This window comes from Saccostrea cucullata, unplaced genomic scaffold (genome assembly GCF_032062105.1).
Source record: "Saccostrea cucullata isolate Sc308-1 unplaced genomic scaffold, CSIRO_AGI_Scuc_v1 ctg3810, whole genome shotgun sequence".
In the NCBI taxonomy this organism is placed as follows: domain Eukaryota; kingdom Metazoa; phylum Mollusca; class Bivalvia; order Ostreida; family Ostreidae; genus Saccostrea; species Saccostrea cuccullata.
In genome coordinates, this window is record NW_026939162.1 from 66,115 (window position 1) to 89,859 (window position 23,745).

General features: G+C 33.8%; 2 long non-coding RNA genes across 4 annotated transcripts; one reads left to right on the top strand and one right to left on the bottom strand.

Annotated features, from left to right (window-relative positions):
* Positions 1-15,180: 15,180 nt before the first annotated feature.
* On the bottom strand, positions 15,181-18,055 carry LOC134252393 (uncharacterized). Of its 3 annotated transcripts, none has more exons than XR_009988963.1 (4): positions 17,952-18,055; positions 16,947-17,052; positions 16,593-16,718; positions 15,181-15,873 (listed from the first exon to the last, which is right to left on the bottom strand). It is a non-coding gene; the product is annotated as an uncharacterized LOC134252393 (long non-coding RNA). The 3 variants fall into 3 exon arrangements; XR_009988962.1 differs by lacking the exon at positions 17,952-18,055 and adding an exon at positions 17,303-17,478; XR_009988961.1 differs by lacking the exon at positions 17,952-18,055 and adding an exon at positions 17,237-17,478.
* A 301-nt stretch (positions 18,056-18,356) lies between these two features.
* Positions 18,357-19,442, top strand: LOC134252392 (uncharacterized). Its single transcript, XR_009988960.1, has 3 exons — positions 18,357-18,461; positions 18,908-19,002; positions 19,147-19,442. It is a non-coding gene; the product is annotated as an uncharacterized LOC134252392 (long non-coding RNA).
* The last annotated feature ends 4,303 nt before the right edge of the window (positions 19,443-23,745 follow it).

A 23,745-nucleotide genomic window follows, 5' to 3' on the forward strand; every position in this document is an offset into this window, starting at 1 on the left:
GTGTTTACTGTGACATGACGACCATTACTAGTCCTGTCTGTGTTAACTGTGACATGACGACAATTACTAGTCCTGTAAGTGTTTACTGTGGTATGACAACAATTACTAGTCCTGTCTGTGTTGACTGTGGCATGACAACAATTACTAGTCCTGTCTGTGTTGACTGTGACATGACAACAATTACTAGTCCTGTCTGTGTTTACTGTGAAATGACAACATTTATTAGTCCTTTCTATGTTTACTGTGACATGATCACAATTACTAGTCCTGTAAGTGTTTACTGTGGTATGACAACAATTACTAGTCCTGTCTGTGTTTACTGTGACATGACGACAATTACTGGTCCTCTCTGTTTTTACTGTGACATGACGACAATATCTAGTCCTCTCTGTGTTTACTGTGAGATGACGACAATATCTAGTCCTCTCTGTGTTTACTGTGACATGACAACAATTACTAGTCCTGTCTATGTTTACTGTGACATGACGACAATTACTAGTCCTGTCTATGTTTACTGTGACATGACGACAATTACTGGTCCTTTCTATGTTTACTGTGACATGACGACAATTACCAGTCCTCTCTGTGTTTACTGTGACATGACGACAATTACTAGTCCTGTCTGTGTTTACTGTGACATGACGACAATTACTGGTCCTTTCTATGTTTACTGTGACATGATGACAATTACCAGTCCTCTCTGTGTTTACTGTGACATGACGACAATTACTAGTCCTGTCTTTATTTACTGTGACATGACGACAATTACTAGTCCTGTCTGTGTTTACTGTGACATGACGACAATTACTAGTCATGTCTATGTTTACTGTGACATGACGACAATTACTAGTCCTGTCTGTGTTGACTGTGACATGACGACAATATCTAGTCCTGTCTGTATTTTCTGTGACATGACGACAATAAATAGTCCTGTCTGTATTTACTGTGACATGACGACAATTAGTGGTTCTGTTTGTTTTTACTGTGTCATGACGACAATAAATAGTCCTGTCTGTGTTTACTGTGGTATGACAAAAATTACTGGTCCTGTTTGTTTTTACTGTGACATGTCGACAATTACTAGTCCTGCCTGTGTTTACGGTGAGATGACAACAATTATTAGTCCTTTCTGTGTTTCCTGTGACATGACGACAATTACTGGTCCTGTCTGTGTTGACTGTGACATGACGACAATTACTGGTCCTGTCTGTGTTTACTGTGACATGACGACAATTACCGGTCCTGCCTGTGTTTACTGTGAGATGACGACAATTACTGGTCATGTCTATGTTTACTGTGACATGAGGACAATTACTAGTCCTATCTGTATTTACTGTGACATGACGAGAATTACTAGTCCTGTCTATGTTTACTGTGACATGAGGACAATTACTAGTTCTATTTGTGTTTACTGTGACATGACGACAATATCTAGTCCTCTCTGTGTTTACTGTGACATGACGTCAATTACTAGTCCTATCTGTGTTAACTGTGACATGACGACAATTACTAGTCCTGTTTGTGTTTACAGTGACATGACGACAATTACTAGTTCTATTTGTGTTTACTGTGACATGACGACAATATCTAGTCCTCTCTGTGTTTACTGTGACATGACGACAATTACTTGGCCTGTATGTGTTAACTGCGACATGACGACAATTACCAGTCCTGTCTGTGTTGACTGTGACATGACGACAATTACTAGTCCTGCCTCTGTTTACTGTGACATGACGACAATTACTAGTCCTCTCTGTGTTTACTGTGACATGACGTCAATTACTAGTCCTGTCTGTGTTAACTGTGACATGACGACAATTACTAGTCCTGTCTGTGTTTACAGTGACATGACGACAATTACTAGTCCTGTCTGTGTTTACTGTGACATGACGACAATAAATAGTCCTGTCTGTGTTTACTGTGACATGGCGAAAATTACCAGTCCTTTCTGTGTTTACTGTGAGATGACAACAATTACTAGTCCTGTCTGTGTTTCCTGTGATATGACAAGAATTACTGGTCCTGATTGTTTTTACTGTGACATGACGACAATTATTAGTCCTGCCTGTGTTTACGGTGAGATGACAACAATTATTAGTCCTGTCTGTGTTTACTGTGAGATGACGACAATTACTGGTCCTTTCTGTGTTTACTGTGACATGACGGCAATAACTAGTCCTCTCTGTGTTTACTGTGACATGACGACAATTACTAGTCCTGTCTGTGTTTACTGTGACCTGACGACAATTACTAGTCCTGTCTGTGTTTACTGTGACATGACGACAATTACTAGTCAAGTCTGTGTTTACAATGACGACAATTACTAGTCCTGTCTGTGTTGACTGTGACATGACGACAATTACTAGTCCTGTCTGTGTTTACTGTGACATGACGACAATTACTAGTCCTGTCTGTGTTTACTGTGACATGACGACAATTACCAGTCCTGTCTGTGTTTACTGTGACATGAAGACCCTTACTAGTCCTGTCTGTGTTTACTGTGACATGACAAAAATTACTGGTCCTGCTTGTTTTTACTGTGAAATGACGACAATTACTAGTCCTGTCTGTGTTTACTGTGAAATGACGACAATAACTAGTCCTGTCTTTGTTTACTGTGACATGACCACAATTACTGGTCCTGTCTGTGTTTACTGTTACATTCACAATTACTGGTCCTGCCTGTGTTTACTGTGATGACGACAATTACTGGTCCTGTCTATGTTTACTGTGACATGAGGACAATTACTAGTCCTATCTGTATTTACTGTGACATGACGAGAATTACTAGTCCTGTCCATGTTAACTGTGACATGACGACAATTACTGGTCCTGTCTGTGTTAAATGTGACATGACGACAATTACTAGTCCTGTCTGTGTTAGCTGTGACATGACGACAATTACTGGTCTTGTCTGTGTTAACTGTGACATGACGACAATTACCATGACGACAATTTCTAGTCTTTTCTGTGTTTAGTGTGACATGACCACAATCACTAAACGTGTCCATGTTTACCGTGACATGACGACAATTACTAGTCCTGTCTCTGTTTACTGTGACATGACGACAATTACTAGTCCTGTCTGTGTTTACTGTGACATGACGACAATTACTAGTCCTGTCTGTGTTTACTGTGACATGACGACAATTACTAGTCCTGTCTGTGTTAACTGTGACATGACGAAAATAACTAGTCCTGTCTGTATTTACTGTGACATGACGACAATTACTAGTCCTGTCTTTGTTGACTGTGACATGATGACAATTACTGGTCCTGTGTGTGTTTACTGTGACATGACAACAATTGTCTGTGTTTACTGTGACATGACAACAATTACTAGTTCTGTCTGTGTTTACTGTGACATGACGACAATTACCAGTCCTGTCTTTGTTTACTGTCACATGACGACAATTCCTAGTCCTGTCTGTGTTTACTGTGACATGACGACAATTACTAGTCCTGTGTGTGTTTACTGTGACATGACGACAATTACTAGTCCTGTCTGTGATTACTGTGACATGACGACAGTTACTAGCTCTGCCCTTGTTTACTGTTAAATGACGACAATTACTAGTCCTGTCTGTGTTTACTGTGACATGACGACAATTACTAGTCCTGTCTGTGTTTACTGTGACATGACAACAATTACTAGTTCTGTCTGTGTTTACTGTGACTTGACGACAATTAATAGTCCTGTCTGTGTTTACTGTGACATGACGACAATAACTATTCCTGTCTGTGTTTACTGTGACATGACAAGAATTACTGGTCCTGTTTGTTTTTACTGTGACATGACGACAATTAATAGTCCTGTCTGTGTTCACGGTTAGATGACGACAATTATTAGTCCTGTCTATGTTTACTGTGACATGGCGACAATTTTTTGTTCTGTCTATGTTATCTGTGACAAGACAAGAATTTCTAGTCCTGTCTGTATTAACTGTGACATGACGACAATTACTAGTCCTGTTTGTGTTTACTGACGACAATTACTGGTCCTGTCTGTGTTTACTGTGACATGATCACAATTACTAGTCCCTCTCTGTGTGACGACAATTACTAGTCCTGTCTGTGTTTACTGTGACATGACGACAATTACTAGTCCTGTCTGTGTTTACTGTGACATGAGAAGAATTACTGGTCCTGTTTGTTTTTACTGTGGACAATTACCAGTCCTGTCTGTGTTTAATGTGAGATGACGACAATAACTGGTCCTGTCTATGTTTACTGTGACATGAGGACAATTACTAGTCCTATCTGTCTCTACTGTGACATGACGACAGTTACTGGGCTTGTCTGTGTTAACTGTGACAATTACGACATGTTTCTACGACAATAACTGGTCCTGTCTGTGTTAACCATGACATGATGACGATTACTAGTCCTGTCTGTGTTTACTTTGACATAACGACAATTACTAGTCTTGTCTGAGTTTACTGTGACATGACGACAATTACTAGTCCTGTCTGTGTTTACTGTGACATGACGACAATTACTAGTCCTTTCTGTGTTTTCTGTGACATGACAACAATCACTAGTCCTGTCCGTGTTTACTGTAACATGGCGACAATTACTAGTCCTGTCCGTGTTTACTGTTATAAGACTACAATAACTAGTCCTGTCCGTGTTTACTGTTACATGACGAAAATTACTAGTCCTGTCTGTGTTTACTGTGACATGTCGACAATTACTAGTCCTGTCTGTGTTTACTGTGACATGACAACAATTACAGTGCTGCTATCCCATAAGTTGACATGGGATGGTATCGGATAGGATTCAGGATTGATGATTCACGATAGAAACATATAGAAGTTAATCCAATCCTTTCCTATCCTATCCTATCCTGTATCCTACAGCCAATCTGATTCGAGCAAAGGTTCATTCATATTTCAGAATAAATTACGAAAACGAAATACGATATAAAATGTTTACAAAAGAAATATTTATAAAAGAGCAAAGTCCACGAACCATCAAAAAATGCCTCTTGCAAGATATTAACGCGATTTTTACCATAGATGGTATAGACTTTAAGCTTTTCATAACCGTTTTTCTTTTTTCAATATCTATTATACTTTTTAAAAACGAGGTCTTGCAATATGGCAATGTTTTAATAGAAAAATGCAATAAGAACGTCATTTTTTGTAATGTAACGTCACGTCAATTAGCGATAGAATGACCTTGCTATTACAATGCACAGATATATAGGAATATAGGACTTTTAAAATGCAATAATTAGAATCAATTTTATATTTATCTTATCAACTTCATAATCAATAAAGATGATAATTCTGAATGAATAAAATTAAAAAAAAAATTATTTTTTTAACTAACGCGCTTCATGAAATATGCCGGCGTGAAGCGTCGTAGTTCATAACCCCATGAATCTTCAAAAATTAAATTCATTTCTTAAATATTATTGATTTGTTGAAATGCATATTTTGTTCCCTTACCCTGCCTATGGGTATTAATTAACCAAACTAAGCAACTGCTAAGTGTATAGTTATGATGATCAAAACTGTAAATGCTATAGCATCTGGCTTAAAACATTGATTAAATTCAATCACTGGAAAGTTGTTGCATAATGCTCAGGTGACCTATAAGGCCCATGGGCCTCTTGTTTTTTCTTCAATGCACCAATAAAAACAAAAAGTACTTAAATGTTGTTACATTAATTATTTTTTAACATGAATTATAAGTAATATTTCATATTTTAATGAATAACATTCGCCATAACAGTAAAAATTTCACTTCCCGCAAAAAAGAACAAAGACCTAGATTTTTCTGGTCGCATGTTTATTGCCATGGCGACCGTTGAAATGGGAACGTAGTAGCACAGATGCATTAAAAACATATGGTATTTTTGACAGTATTGACAATAAAACAGTAAACTTTTGAATAAATCCGATGTTTTACGTGTTTTACCACCTATGATTATGAATTTTTTTTCCACTGAATAACAAGTTGTCCGCTATCAGCTGGGTAATTACATGATTTCCAGTAATACCCCGTTGTAAATTTCTGTTTGCCAACGCAATGAAATAGCTCATGCACTTATGACTAAAACATGGAGAAAATATTTTTAATGCACTGAAAAGTCGCACAGAAAAAACACCTAAAGTGTAAAATGTCTTCAATAGGAAATCGGCAGAAATACATTTAAAAGTATACACGCTATAACTTGCGCCATTTAAAATACGATTGGAAATTGATATCATCTATTTATCAATAAAAGTTACGAAAATACTGTAAATTACACCATTCAAATTAAACGCGTTACAAAGTTATCAAATTATAATTATTTATTATCCTGCAAGGAAAGAAAAATAGCTATTTTAAAATAAATCCATCACGTGACGCCGTCGCTACTTTTAGATTGACAAACACACGTGGCGTAAAGAAAACAAGGTAGGCCGTTTGAGATACTACTCACTTTTGACGTGGATGGCAAGCGTCTTACTCTTAATGGTACTTATATTTTAATGTATTCAGTATCAACCATCTTCTCTGTTATGACGCATATTGTCCTTAATATTAATAATTTTTGTCAAAATGCAACATACCTCGTTGTCTGTGATTTCCCGTGGACATGTGTTTCTATATATAGGCCTACTGTTGACGCACTTCCTTCATCAATATTCATGAAAAGACTGAATTCTTTATTCCAAGATATGTTTAATTGTTTTGTTATTACAACGACATCTATAGTACAATTTTGTGGAAAGTATTATTTTTCATTACACTTCATGTGTTTTAAATCATTAATCATTTTGTTTCACATAAAATTCCGCGTTCATACAGCGTATATGACTTTAAGATGAAATGAAATAGTGTGTCCCATCGAATGATATCCATGAATCGTCTGCGTAAGGAATATATCACATGCAAAAAAGAAATTTTATAGTTTGTTTGTTGTTTTTTTTTTTCCAGAAAGTCAACAACGCTTTCCGCGCGAGAGCGGGCGGGTCCTAATCAACCAATTAAAACGCTTGTTTTACAAAACGAAATCCGTGATTCAAATTGTTCAATTGTCAGATCCAACAGTATCATCACACAACGCAACGCTATTTCGGCCGGAGTGTATACTTTGAAGCGAGATTTGCGATAAAAATCTAGATCTAAATACCAGTACATTACTTGAAAAGAAGTACATGTACACAATTGTTGAAAGGACCTTTTTCTACACATTTTTAATAACTTGGCGAGCACTCGCGAATATCAGGCCTCAGCTGTTAATAAATTTTCACAGGCAAGCGAGAAATATCCGCGAGATTCGCGCACACCTCAATCTCACAGATATTTTTTCTCATCTTCGCGAACCAGCCAATCGCTGGGTCATGTTTAATCCAGTAAAAAATTTTATGTATGGAGTACGGTATTTGTAGTGTGTTGTTAATACATTGTTATCGATTGACTTACATGTAATAATTTTATTACGTTTTTTTAATTATGCATTGCTAGCTTATCGTTTATCACTTTCCATTTCATTTTTACATTATGATTTCCATGCGTATGTAATTCTTATAAATACGTGTCAAAATAAAAAGTGAAATACAAGTACAGACATTAACATTTTACTACATGTAATACTTACAGGGAAAGATTGATTTTACCCGAAAAGGCTCCTTAAAAAGACCTTATTGTAGACAGCATTTATAAGAGGAAAGTGTAAAATGGTCTCAGTTTTTCTTGAAATAGAAAACACATTTATGATCGTAGTAAGCAATTTCAGAAAAGAAAGGGGGGGTATACAAAGGACGAACATATACAAAGTTCTATCTTTTAAAAATAATTTTTCAAAAAAATGTAACAGTAAATTATATAATTTTGAAATATAATTTTAGACAAGTCCTGTATTCACAATAATGCTCAAATAATTGTATATAATGAACGTATAATTTATGTCAAAGCATGACCCCCCCCCCGGGACCTCTTCTAATCGTATAGTGATAAACTACAGTGTACTAATCTTCGTAGTAGCGGATCCAGCGATTTTCAGATATTAAATGCAGAGGAAGACATAGTCCCCCTACTCCACCTATCCCCCCACCCTAAGCCATAACAATGCAGGGGCAATTTTGAATGTTGATCTACATGCAAAAAAATTAAAATACAGAATAATCAATATTTGATATGAGAAACACTATAGTGGCCAAAGAAGGATATTTGATTTGATGTTCTTTTATAAATAATAATAAACACTATCTAGGGTCATATATTTTAAATTCAGCTCTTGTTTCTGAAAACAAAATTGAAACCACATCTTCATAATACTTTTGAAGAAAGCTAAAAATTATTTTCCACGTTATGCAAGTGCATAAAAATTATATACGCGGGTTTTATGTAGTGAAATGAATGTTTTTTAGGATTTGAAATTAAAAAAAAAAAAACAACTGATTAATATATATTGCTGCTACATGCGATACTTATACAAATATATGTATTGTATGCATCGACGTGCGGATTTGTTAAAACGAACATGTGCATTTTATGTAAACACACATACGAGTTCTACGTTGAATCCAGTTTACAGAGTTGTTAAATTTTTTAATAATAGATAATTTCCCGTGTTTAATTAAATGAATTCAACAAAGCGACAGAAAACTACATGTATATCTTAAAAAAAAAGAAGAATTTTCCCACTTTCTCCCTGCCACTGATTCCCAATGACTGCATCTATTATGACGTCACAAATGACGTACACTGAGTAACGTCATGTACAACTGTGAACTCATAAGTTTGTTTTCCTTTGATTTTAAAAATGTAATTTTTAAATTCTTTGCCACATGTATTGCCTTCAATGAACAATTGACTGCTTTTTTCTATCACAATGTGTGTTATCTATTTATTTGATGTCCTATGATCTACCAATGAATCACTGACTCACTCTAAAAAAATTACCGATTCTTGATAACAAAGTAGATCTATAGATTTAACTCTAATTTCTTATGCTCGTCACAGTCATAAACAAACATAATATATTGACATGAAAGTTTACATTTGCGATAGTCATACATATAGTAAGTTGAAAGTTGTACTTGTCTGTAAATCAATCTAATTTTGGAAAAAGAATTGTCGATAAATCGGCATTTTTAACGGATATGTTTTTAGACTGAAGCCATCATATTTATTCCAGTAGTCAAACATGTCTATAGGTGCCTCAGTTGACATTTTCTTACTTGTGTGATATGAGTGTCCATCCACTTACATAATCAATATTATACACCTTTCTAATTGATCCTTTAAAATTTGTATAAAAGACAAAGACAAATATGGTGGTTCATGATCATAGCATTTTTACACGCGTTGACATTTTATTTTATTTTTTTTCACCATGAGCACACTCGTTACCGCAAAATATTTTCATTGGAATTTATTTGTCGAACAGTTATAATTATTTTTCTGTTTCAATATTTTGCGGTAACGACTGTGCTCTATGTGAAATTCACGATTTATTGTGTAAAATTTGAGCCATTTTCCGGAAAACCTCGAACCATGCTGCGTTTTAGAATTTAGTTTGACATCGAAACATCCGGTTTTGACGAAATTATTGCACATGTGAAATGTGTCAATGTTCTAGGTTGATAATAACCCAAAACATATTTTCTAATGCCCTTTTCAAAATTTACATATTTGCTAGGCCAAATAAGGCATTTTTTGGATTGAATTCTTTCAATAGGAAATAAGACATTCTTTTCTCTCAAAACGGATTTACATTATGAACTTCGAGTAACACGGCGTACGATCTAACCGTGAACGATCACCGGAAGACTTTGGGAATGTAAACAACGAAGAGTCTAGGCATCGAAAGACCATACTTCTTCAGCTTGTTTGGAAGATTTAACCGATTCTTACTTGTGTAAAAGTGTAATAACATGTTTTTTCTGTTAAATATTCTCTGTTTATTTGGATAATTCCACAGGAACTGTCAACAGCGGACTTGAATAGAAGATGCGCGGTCATGTAAGTATACTACACACTGTGACTGTACACTGTACATGTTTGCATTTTTATACATATTTATCTCTTTAAACAATGTTCTAATGTCTAAAACCATAAACATTTTATTCTATTTAATATAAACAAAAATTGGATGCGGAAAAAAGAAGTAGTGTAGACAGAAGGGGGATAAATGTTTACAAATACTCTGTCATATGATTCAATCAGCTATCAATGAGCTCTAAGACTATAACAATCATATGTATTATGCCTTAATCAGGTTGTTACTCTCATCATTTCCCTAATAAGGTCAGAAAATAGTTACTTTCATTTCAGTGTAATTTATAATAAATGAAAGTAGAATCATCATGACCATTTCTAATGCTACTGCCTTAAATGTTTAATAAGCTCACTCAGCAGTGCACTTACATATTGTACATGTATATATGATGTATTGTGATTTATGAAACATTAATCAATCTTTTAATATTCATCATTACAGAGAATGGATTTGCCCGGACTCACACGTCATCACAGTATAAAGGATTTTAATCTAAAAAGTATGTATGATTTTATTTTTATCATGTATTTTTACATGGTCTTTAAAATACATAAACATCTTTATCTGAGTTGAGGTGACATGTCTGCAGTTTCTCGAAACAAGTGATTTTCTTCTTTCAAAAATGAATCTTGAGAATAAAACTGAGGAAAGTTTTCTGGTCATCTGGTCATCATGTTGTTGTTTTATAGATATTTTCTTCTTTTTTATATTCAAATTTCAAGACCAAAAAAGAGAAAACCAAGAAAAAACATTAAATAGATAAATACAAGCAGAATATAGAGAAAAGTCACTCAAACAAATGTATTCATACTTGTTAGCAAGTTGACAAGATGAAATGAATTATAATGTACAAGTAAATTATGTTAAATAAGATTTTTTTTATCTTATATGACTGAGGTTGCAGTATAAGATTTTATTTTTCATGATTTCAAAATGCGTTACTTTTGGGAGAGAAAACGGTGAAATTAAAGCCAATTGTACAATCAAAATCATTTTAAATTTTAAATGTGTATGAAATGTGTATGACAAAATTTAACATGTTTAAAATACATGCCTTTAATATTTTTTTTTCAGGAAACCCTGCACATTTGCAGCTGTAAGAATGCAGATCATGCCATATGCTGTTAGAGTAAATGATGAAAGATGTTCAAACCTGTGTCAAAGAGTCCCAAGTCTGAAATCATGGGGCTTTTCTTAAAAGCGATCAGTGTTTGTTTTCTGTGCATTATTGACATTTGTGGAACTGTTCGGTTTATGACCATCTCTCTGACAATAACTCTGACATTTGAATTTCAAGTTTGAAAGATGGATAAGGAAGCCAAATCATATGCATGTTAAACATTATACAACTGTGATAAAAACATTGATAAACTTAAATTTAACAAAGTTCATGTACATGTATCTGTGATCTTTGCATTGAAATTCATAAATGCTGTACATGGATACTTTTACTGACTTTGTCTCATGGTAATGAAATATTCAATTGTTACACATTGTTGAGGAATCACCTTGAATAAAAATATTGTGAACTTGATAAAGTATTTTTCCTCATTAAACACTGAAAGTTTATGATCAAATGTCAAGGTCATATACAATATTTACTCAAGAATGTGTTATAAATGCTGTAAATACTGTGAATTCTTATGTATGTTTTATAAGATCTAAGAAACATGTGTGGAGCATTTTAATATTTCTCAATCAGACACTGATTAACATTTAAGATCAAATGCCAAGGTCAAATACAAGCCTGGCTTACTCATGAATGAGTTAAAAATACTGTGAATTCTTAATTTCTTATGCATGTTTTATAAGATCTAAGGAACTTGTGTGACCTCACTACAGTATTTATGACTGTAAATCTGTCAGATGATAACAATTTAGAAAAGATATTCTATTAAATATAAATTATTAAATTTTCACACATAAAACAAAATTAAAAATTGAAATACATGTGTACAGCACTGAGCTGACCATAAACTGAGAAGAAACTGAAGTTAAATGAAAAAAAAAAACATTTCGATTATCTTAAATTTTATTTAGCAACTATATATTTTACATGTTTGAAAAATAACACATCAGATGATGAAATAAAATTTTAGATAAGTATAAATTATGAATTTAAATAAAAAAATCATAACAATTTCACATTTAAAATGTTTAATATGTGAAAGTCAAGATATTCTAGATCTACATTTTGACTTGTCTGTTTGGTTTATGGTCTAGTCATATCTTCTTTTTTAGAATTGCATACAGAAAAACCTGTTATACAGGAACAATTAGACTATACATGTACATGCATGATATTTTCATGGTGCTCAGTTAACTATACATGTACATGCATGATATTTTCATGGTGCTCAGTTAAGGAAAAAATAAAATTTTACATGAAACATACTTTAACATTATTACCATACAGGCCTATGATTTTTAAAAAATAATTGATTATAACACGCCGGACGCAAGTCACGATCCCGGGTCTCCCAATCATTGTTAGTAGGGAAATTAAAACGCTAATTATATTTTTTTTCCTTAATTCTTCTGGAAGCCCAATTTCTTTACATATGTTTGCAAAATCAGTACGTGCCCACATTTAATTACGATCTGTTTGTTTACATTAATTTTTAACATATGGTAATGATAATCGTAAATTTAATTTGTGCGGTGAGTCGAGAATTATGGAATGCCGATCTCAATTATTTTTCTCCATTAAAATATATAACATTTAAATGAGTACCATAATTATATCTGAATTTTTTTTTCTGCTGGTTATTCCTTTTTTTTTCGTTTTGTCAAGTTAATTCCTAAATATTTACACTGCTTGAAAAAACACCTTTACAAAACTTTACTTGCGAAGTAAATTTCATTAAAGGTGCTCCAAAAAGCAAGGTCATCTTTGTATTAACTTTACAAAAAGTAAAGGTGAAAAGGTAACCTTTACTTACACGAAAAGATAATTAAATATAACCTTTCACCTTTAATGCCATATTAAAGTTCATTAAATATACATATTTTATAAAAGTCTTATTTAAATGCTGACTATTGTTTAATACACTTATACTTTGGATTTTTACAGTTGGTTTAAAGAATCTAATCTAGTCAGTACCCAGAATTTTAAGACAAATGTCAAAGATATCTTTTTAAATTATCTTGTATCCATTTCCAGTTGAAATTAGTATTAGAAATGGTCATCTACAGAATCAAACACTCGACTCATCATTATTTGACAGACTACACCTCAAATAATACAACAACTATGCTGTAAGCCAGGTTAGCTTAGTTGGAGCAGCTGGCATTTATTTTGATACATATTTAACTTACATTACATTGAATGTGAAACAATAAAGCAATGGAATGCATTTGTAAAATATTCTACTTGTAATAAATTATATCCCTATCACAGACATTAAAAACCGCCCAGGCAAAAACCATAGATGGTTAACTATGGAAAACCTGTGTCCGTCGCTATGTAAATAATGTCTCAAGGGAGAATGCCGGACGTGCATTCAGTGCAATAGTTAAAAATGCATGAACACCCTATAATATTTGCAAGTATGAAAAAATCCAAATTAAAATACATTTCAACAATTTGTTATTTCCATTACCATTATATATATTTATACAAATATGATATATATTTTATATATAAAGCAAAAAAAAAATGCGTATGTATTGAAGAGCACTGGCTTAGAATGATTTGAACACATTAATGAATACTCATTTCTCATTGGCCTTCCTTTGGCCATGCCAACATATACAACCAAAACCATTTATACATTCAACCCATACAATGTGTTCCCACTCTACTACAAAACACGAGAAAAAAATATTATCTGCACCAGGATTGCCTACAACTCTCTGGATTGGATGGCATAGATTTTTTATATGTACATTGATATTAATGATATATTAATTAATAATATAACAATGGGAAAAATTGGCATATTGATAATTTTCATTTTCCAAACAAAAATATTCTACATTTTGGCTTCTCATCATATGATGAGTCAGATATACAGCACAAACAATATCCAGTTATAACCTTGAATATTAACATTATATTGAGCTATCTTTGACTTTTGTTTTCCTTTAAACATTCAGATACATGTGAGACAAAATTAAAAATAAATACAGATGATAAGTATAAATTTCACATTTCTGCTTATGAAATGGAGGTCCCATTTCACTTAAAATATAATACCGGTACAATATTATTCATTCTTTATGGTGCATGTACATATATAAAATAAACTTTGCAGTTTAAATTGAATTAAAAATGTGAAAAAAATTACATAAAAGGCTATTTGATTTGCGCTTATGTACAGCCTAATAACATCCTCAACTTGTAATGCAAAATGATGCATTTTACATATTCACAAACACAAAAAATGGTGAAAAATCTATTAGAATATATGTGAGGATGCAGTTTGCAAAATGCATGAGATCATGTATGAGTCCAGCTTCACCTAGTGAGCCTGTCTGTGCTTGACTTAGTTTAGATTATGTTTTTATGTCTGTGATATATGTTAGTGTGTTCGCATATGTGTCCAGCTTCACACATTTTCATGTATGTGCTCGACTTCACACGCCTTGGAAAATATGTAATAGGTTGTGGCAGATGCATGTGTATTTGTGTATGTGTCCAGCTTCACACATTTTCATGTATGTGCTCGACTTCACACACCTGGGAAAATATGTAATAGGTTGTGGCAGATGCATGTGTATTTGTGTATGTGTCCAGCTTCACACATTTTCATGTATGTGCTCGACTTCACACACCTTGGAAAATATGTAATAGGTTATGGTAGATGCATGTTTGCATGTATTCAGATATACGCATTTTCATGTGTGTGCTCGATTTACATGTCATCGATGTACAATATGTATACATGATGGTGTAAAACGTTTACAAGTGTATGATGCACACAGAGAAAAAAAGTTCTGTGTGTTTTGTTCTGCAAGAGTGATCGTATAAATAAACTACAATTATGTCCTGTTGAAAATTGACAATCATAATAAGTAACATATATTCATTTTACATAACTGTACTTAAAATTACATATCCAGTTTAAAATACTGTACTGAAAATTAAATTTGTGCTAAAACTCTCTGGCTGAATAACATTCAAAACTATGAATGCTTGAATGTTCATCTATAAATCTGCAAGATCTTTCATAGTTAGTTTGTAGCGCCGCACCGAGCGGTCTTACAACACATTTCATAATGTCAGTTTGCATGAATAAATTAATTTATCCTTGTTCCTCATATCTTGAAAATAGATGCCGAAATTCTAGTCTACAGTTTACTTACACAGCACATCACAAATAGAAACATTCAGGAAAAATAATTCACAAAAAATAAAATCCAAGTAAAACAATCACATGTACATATAAATCAAAGAAATATTAGGTAATAGTCCAAGTAAGTGAGTAACTTTATCTATCTCTAACAGTTCTATCTACTAAGTCTTCTATATTTCAATCTTCCTATCTTATTCTAAAATTCTGTTGCACTATATATATACTCAAGATCTGTTCCTGACGATCAGGAGCACATTACAAGATCCTTAAGATCAGGAGTCAATACACAGGTCATTACGATCAGCAGGGGGTTAGATAAGAGGGGGCGATTAATATACAGATAAGATTTATAGCATAAGTGTAGATGATAATGTGTGAACAATTAAGTAATTAAGAGTGATTTACAGATCTATAAGATATTTTAAATCATTACAAGTTTACATATTCTTGATCATATCATTGATAAGAGTATATATTCTTGATCATGACATCTGAATTGGTTTCCCCTCTCTGACATCTTTTCTTGTTCACCAATTAGTTCAACAGTCATCTAGGTACTCAGGTGTTGTACAAGTCCTAATAATAATCATTTTCAAAATTATAAAGAAAAACAATACAATTTTAAAAAGATTTTCATTACTTCTATTGAAATTAAAGCACAAGCTTTAACCTAAAACATGTATAACTTAACATAATGGAAATTTAGACAATGCGACTCAATGTCAAACATATGATTGTGATACATCTGTAATATCCATGAAACTTACTGAGATACTTAAAATGTTTGTGGTGTGCTTTCACTAAGCTAAGTAATATATAAACATTTCTTGATTACACGTTGAAGTCCAAGGCTTAAAAAAAAAAATAAGTTTGTTTCCTGTAACATTCCCAAAAAATCAAGGGTCGGTAGGTCGGAATTTTTTTTTTTTTTTTGCTTATGAATGGTGAAACATCCCCAGACTGAAAATACCAGGTGTTATACTTACAGTGGACACCCAACATGGCGTCCAAAATGGCTGTCTAGCGGCAGAAACAAACTTCAGAAAGTTGTAGGGGGAAACTGTTGTTATAATAATGATTTCTCTTTATATTTAAGGTAAACGTAAACTAGGTTGACATATTTTATGTCTCAAATTAAGCTACAAGCTATTATTTTAATTTAATAAATGGAATCAGCTGATTGATCAAACAAAGTTTTGCCATTTGTCAGGGAAAAAAATCCACCCAGGCATAATTTGAATGGGTCGGTCGGGTTACAGGAAACAAACAAAATTTTTTTTAGGCCCAATCCTCACCTGACTTGCACATTCATATGGATTGGTTCTATGCTGATAATTCCTTTCAACAATCTTCATCACAACATCTGAAAGTCACCCATCTTCAAAATTAAATCTGCCGCTCACCTCAAATGTATAGACTCCCTGTACAAATGCATGGAAAATAAAATTTTGAATAAAAAATGAATTATCTCTTCACCATACCCGGCCTCTTTAAAAAATGTGAGAAAATAATTTGAATACTTTTCTTTAGATAAAATCATGTAGTGAGTATCCAGCAACGTTGAAAAAAAGTTATCTCTAGAATTTTACATTTATATTGAATGAAAAATGCATTGTTCCCTTTACTTAAAAAAACTCAAAAGACATTACCTAAAATGGAAGTAAGGTACAACTGTGACTGGTGTCTCAGGCACAACCAATAAACACAAGACCTTTCCATCCTAAGCAGCATGCATTAGCTCCACATTCCTTGTTTCTACAAAAAATGTACAATGAAAATTTTAAAAAATGAGAGCGAAGAGTGTTACATGTACTTGGGGGAACAGAGGAAGGAATTTTGAAGTCAGATTAATATTATATTTCTGCCAGTGTTGGGACGGATAAATTTCCATAATAAAATGAAATGAATTATTCGCAACAAAAGAAGACACATGTATTACCTTGCAGTCACCATCGCACATTATGTATAAACATTTCTTGATTACACATTTAAGTCCAATCCTCACCTGACTTGCACATTCATATGGACTGGTTCTATGTTGATAATCCCTTTCAACAATCTTCATCACAACATCTGAAAGTCACCCATCTTCAAAATAAAATCTGCCGCTCACCTCAAATGTATACAGACTCCCTGTACAAATGCATGGAAAATAAAATTTTGAATAAAAAATGAATTATCTCTTCACCATACCCGGCCTCTTTAAAAAATGTGAGAAAATAATTTAAATACTTTTTTAGATAAAATCACGTAGTGAGTATCCAGCAATGTTGAAAAAAATTATCTCTAGAATTTTACATTTATATTGAATGAAAAATGCATTGTTCACTCTACTTAAAAAAAACTCAAAAGACATTACCTAAAATTGAAATAAGGTACACCTATGACTGGTTACTTAGGCACAACCAATAAACACAAGACCTTTCCATCCTTAGCAGCATGCATTAGCTCCACATTCCTTTTTTTCTACAAAAAAATATACAATGAAAATTAAAAAAAAAATGAGAGCGAAGAGTGTTACATGTACTTGGGGGAACAGAGAGGAAGGAATTTCGAAGTCAGATTAATTATATATTTCTGCTAGTGTTGGGACAGATAAATTTCCATAATAAAATGAAACGAATTATTCGCAACAAATAAGACACATGTATTACCTTGCAGTCACCGTCGCACATAATGTACACATACAACTGTGAACTGACAACATCCCAAATCCCTTTCTTTGTTGTTTACTTGGCGGAATTTTCTTTGCCTTTTAGACTGGTTCCCATACATTGCCGTGAATAAGTCCTACGTTTATTTGTTTTGTTTTCAAGCTTAAATATCAATAAAATCTCCCGCACATTTACAGTCTGTATTGTAAACTACTAAAACATACTTTACACACAATTTTCAGCTCAGTATTATGTTATCCTCTTCATTCAAGTAATATGTAAACTCTTCTCGAATGTAAAACGAACGATCTACTCTGATAAGTAACCCATACCAAATATGGCACTGTGTATTTGGTTGAATAGCCAATCATTTCAAATCAAGTGGAGCGGGTCTGCATCGCTATTTTGACGAAGTTTGCAACCTGTGGTAATTTTTTGAAACCTCGTCTAGATTTCAGGAGATTCTTGTCTTGACAACTGCTCGAACTCCCGAATTGGCATGCACTGCAGGTTTGTTTACGATTTCCAGCCGTTTTCACTTTCAGCATAGATCAGTACATTGTGCATACATGTAGTGAAACAATGAAAGTCAAGCAAAACTTCGCTGTATATGTTATTTACTGCCAGAATGTTAGATTAGTATTTTGATAATTTGGGGATTAAATGTTTATGGGTTTCAGTTTATTCTGTAAAGGTGTATGTCTCTGGAATGTTAAACAAGACAAAGAAAAGTGGGACTAAAATGAGTAGTTAAAACCGAGCCGGGCCGGGAATTTGAAACTGAAACCGGGTTTTTGCTAATTACTGAGAATATACACAATCAGTTGTCATAAAACTTAGTTACAGATGTATTTATGCCTTGGCTGAGAGTTTCAACTCCGAAATTGACAAACAAGTTTATTTTATTTATAACATTTTGTATTTTAATTCATTGTGTCCATTTTGTTAAAATACAGGTTGAGTGAAATCAGTATACAGATTATTGAAGGGAAAACATCCAGACGGGGCGAGGAAGACGACAAAACATGATTGAGGATCCCAAAGTTCTTTGGTACAAGCACATTTTTAAAAAATCAAATAATAAGTATCGTGAAATGTAACTTGAACAAACATTTACATTATTTAGTGCTTGACTTGCTCGGGAGTCATCATTGTCAGATGTATTCGTATAAAATGTTCAATTTCTTTTGTATAGGCTCAAGCTACTCAGCCTACCATGAGAAAATTAAAAGATCTGCCATGAAGAAGAGGCGGGTTCTCAAGTTTCATATTATAGATGGCAAGTATTGTTTAGATTTAATTTTAAAGTATTCTTGATAAAAAAAGGGTGTTTGGCAGTTCATAGCTATTAACTGTGATTGCATTGTGTATGAATTTTCAAAATCAATTCATTCTTTGGTGACTGTGTGCTTCAAACTCATAATTTTTAATAAAAATATTGACTATATATTTGTCTAGGTGTATAAAATGTTAATCACTGAATGAATTCTGTTTCAGCATGATTGTCATCTTAAATTTGAGGGACTCTCACCTAAAGTCCTTTTACTGTTCCATATCAGGAAAAAGTTCATGAGCAGAAACATGCTATTTGGGAAAAAGGTACATATATCCTAAACCATAACCTGACTATGATTCTGTACACATGTACAGCTAAGGCAAAAAAAATTAATTTCTTGGTTCTCAGGCCCTCCCACATCTCTTCCAAGGGTGCTTCATTGACCCTTTTATTGCTAAATCAATAAAACATTAACACCAAATCACCTCACTCATCATTTTTTGAGGTTTTGTACAATGTAAAAAGCTGCCTCATCGTGTTTTGAGGGCAATTAAAAAGAAAAAAAAATGCCTCCCTCCCTTATAATATTTCTTGAAAAAAGGCCTGAGAACCAAGTAATTAACTTTGTATGGCCTGAGCTAAATATGTAGCACTATTTTGTTCTTTTTGTAAACTGACTACTGAGTAGTCAGGAAAACCTATCATTTCTTTATGTTTCAGGGATTTATTCTTTGATTGTGATAAGTACCCATAAAAAAATACATAATTCTCAAATTGTAATTTTAGGCTTTAGGATTTTTTTGATAAGGGATACATGACCTAACCCATTCATTCTTCATATAATATATCAATAAAAATCGGTACACTCGTCTTTTAAAATTAATAAATTTACATTTTTTTAGGTTAAAGGTCATGTATGAACTTTTTATTTATTAATTATGTTGTACCTTGTTTTAATTTTTATCAATCATGGTATTGTGAATTCTGATAAAACAGATGCCTTTGAAAATATTCATACTTATGCATGGCACTGAAAATATACTTATAGATTTATTTTTTTTCTTGTAGGAAAAGCATTAGAAGAATGCCTGCATGGGAAGAAAAGTTTTGGACTCTGAAAAGGGAGATGTGACAAATACATTTTGACAGTTATTGATTTCCACTGAAACCAATATCCACAAGAAAGAGGAACATAGTAGTTTTATTTTGATTCACAACTTTAAATTCAAGAATGTACAGTTGGTTTTATTATAAAACATGTCACGTACGAAAAACATTTTCGTGAAATGTACTCTGTCTTCGATACTTATTTATGTGTACGTAATTTGCAGGATAGGATGTGGGCAACATATACTGTCAAGAAATCTTGATGTTTTTGATCTTATGTTTGTAAAAAAAAATTGTAATAAACAAATTTAAAGTCAACTTTTTGTTACTTTGTATATATTAATTATGATGTCCAGACTTCCGCAGTATCGACTTGGAAGAAAAATCTTATTTATAAATTGCATAAGGCTTTATTCACTAGAATGGAAAACAGAAATTATTAACTTTTGTGGTAATTAAAGATGGTATTTAATTAAATTTAAGATCTATAATTATCAGATTTAATACATCCTAAATATGGTGTTTAAAGGTTGTAAATATTAACTTTACTTTTTTGTAAAGTCAAGACAATGTGGGACATTACATCATATTTAAGTGCATGTAAAGTTAATGTAAAGGTTACCTTTTCCAACTTTGACTTTTTTCAGAAAAGCCAGTTAAAGGCATTGTAAATAATAAATTTACATTATCTTTACTTGTTTTGTAAAGCCGAATTTTCATGCAGTGTTAAAAACTGAGAGTTGCAGGATAGGATAGGATAGGATTAGACTGAAATCACAGGATAGGATTGTGGATGCAGGATACACGATAGGATAGGATAGAAATGTCAACTTATAGGATAGCAGCACTGTACTAGTACTGTCTGTGTTTACTGTGACATGACGACAATTCCTAGACCTCTCTGTGTTTTCTGTGACATGACGACAATTACTAGTCCTGTCTGTGTTTACTGTGACATGACGATTATTACAAGTGCAGTCTGTGTTTACTGTGACATGACGACAATTACTTGTCCTGTCCGTGTTTACTGTGACATGACGACATTTACTAGTCCTGTCCGTGTTTACTGTGACATGACGACAATTACTACTCCTGCCTGTGTTTACTATGACATGACGACAATTACTAGTCCTGTCTGTGTTTACTGTGACATGACGACAATTACTGGGCCTGTCTGTGTTAACTGTGACATGACGACAATATCTAGTCCTGTCCGTGTTTACTGTGACATGACGACAAGTACTGGTCCTGTCTGTTTTAACTGTGACATGACGACAATTACTAGTCCTGTCTGTTTTCACGGTGAGATGACGACAATTATTACTCCTGTCTGTGTTTACTGTGACATGACGATAATTACTGGTCCTGTCTTTGTTAACTGTGACAAGACGACAATTTCTAGTCCTGTCTGCGTTAACCGAGACATGACGACAATTACTAGTCCCGTCTGTGTTCACTGTGACATGACAACAATTACAATTCCTGTCTGTATTTACTGTGACATGACGACAATTACTAGTCCTGTCTGTGTTTACTGTGACATGACGACAATAACTAGTCCTGTCTGTGTTTACTGTGACATGACAAGAATTACTAGTCCTGTTTGTTTTTACTGGACATGACGACAATTACTAGTCCTGTTTGTGTTTACTGTGGCATGACGACAATTACTAGTCCTGTCTGTGTTTACTGTGATATGACGACAATTACTGGTCCTGTCTGTGTTTACTGTGACATGACGACAATTACTGCGCCTGTCTGTGTTAACTGTGACATGACGACAATATCTAGTCCTGTCCGTGTTTACTGCGACATGACGACAAATACTGGTCCTGTCTGTTTTAACTGTGACATGACGACAATTACTAGTTCTGTCTGTGTTTACTGTGAGATGACGACAATTACTTACTCCTGTCCGTATGTTTACTGTGACATGACGACAATTACTGGTCCTGTCTGTGTTAACTGTGACAAGACGAGAATTTCTAGTCCTGTCTGTGTTAACCGTGACACTGCGACAATTACTAGTCCTGTCCGTGTGTACTGTTACAAGACTACAATAACTAGTCCTGTCCGTGTTTACTGTGACATGACGAAAATTACTAGTCCTGTCTTTGTTTACTGTGACATGACGACAATTACTAGTCCTGTCTGTGTTTACTGTGAAATGACAAGAATTACTGGTCCTGTTTGTTTTTACTGTGACATGACGACAATTACTAGTCCTGTCTGTGTTTACAGTGACATGACGACAATTACTATTCCTGTCTTTGTTTACTGTTACATTACGTCAATTACAATTCCTGTCTGTGTTTACTGTGACATGACGACAATTCCTAGTCCTCTCCGTGTTTACTGTGACATGACAACAAATATTAGTCCTGTTCGTGTTTACTGTGACATGACGACAATTACTAGTCCTGTCAGTGTTTACTGTGATGATGACGAAAATTACTAGTCCTGTCTGTGTTGACTGTGACATGACGACAAATACTAGTCCTGTCTGTGTTGACTGTGACATGACCACAATTACAGGTTCTGTCTGTGTTAACTGTGATATGACGACAATTACTGGTCCTGTCTGTGTTAACTGTGACATGACGACAATTACCAGTTCTGTCTGGGTTAACTGTGACATGACGACAATTACTAGTCCTGTCCGTGTTTACTGTGACATGACAACAATTACTGGTCCTTTTTGTTTTTACTGTGACATGACGACAATTTCTAGTCCTTTTAGTCTTTACTGTGTGATGACGACAACCACTAGTCCTGTCTGTGTTTACTGTGACATGACAACAATTGCTGGTCCTGTCTTTGTTAACCATGACAAGACGACAATTTCTAGTTCTGTCTGTGTTAACCATGACATGACGACAATTACTAGTCCTGTGTGTGTTAACTGTGACATGACAACAATCACTAGTCCTGTCCGTGTTTACTGTGACATGGCGACAATTACTAGTCCTGTCCGTGTTTACTGTTACATGACTACAATATCTAGTCCTGTCCGTGTTTACTGTGACATGACGACAATTACTACTCCTGTCTGTGTTTACTGTGACATAACGACAATTACTAGTCTTGTCTGTGTTTACTGTAGCATGACGACAATTACTAGTCCCGTCTCTGTTTGCTGTGAGATTACGACAATTACTAGTCCTGTCAGTGTTTACTGTGTGATGATGACAACAACTAGTCCTGTCTGTGTTTTCTGTGACATGACAACAATTACTACCCCTGTCCATGTTTACTGTGACTTGACGACAATTACTAGTCCTGTCTGTGTTTACTCTGACATGACGACAATTTCTAGTAATTTCTGTGTTAACTGTTACATGACGACAATTACTAGTCCTGTCTGTGTTTACTGTGACATGACGACTATTACTAGTTTTGTCTGTGTTTACT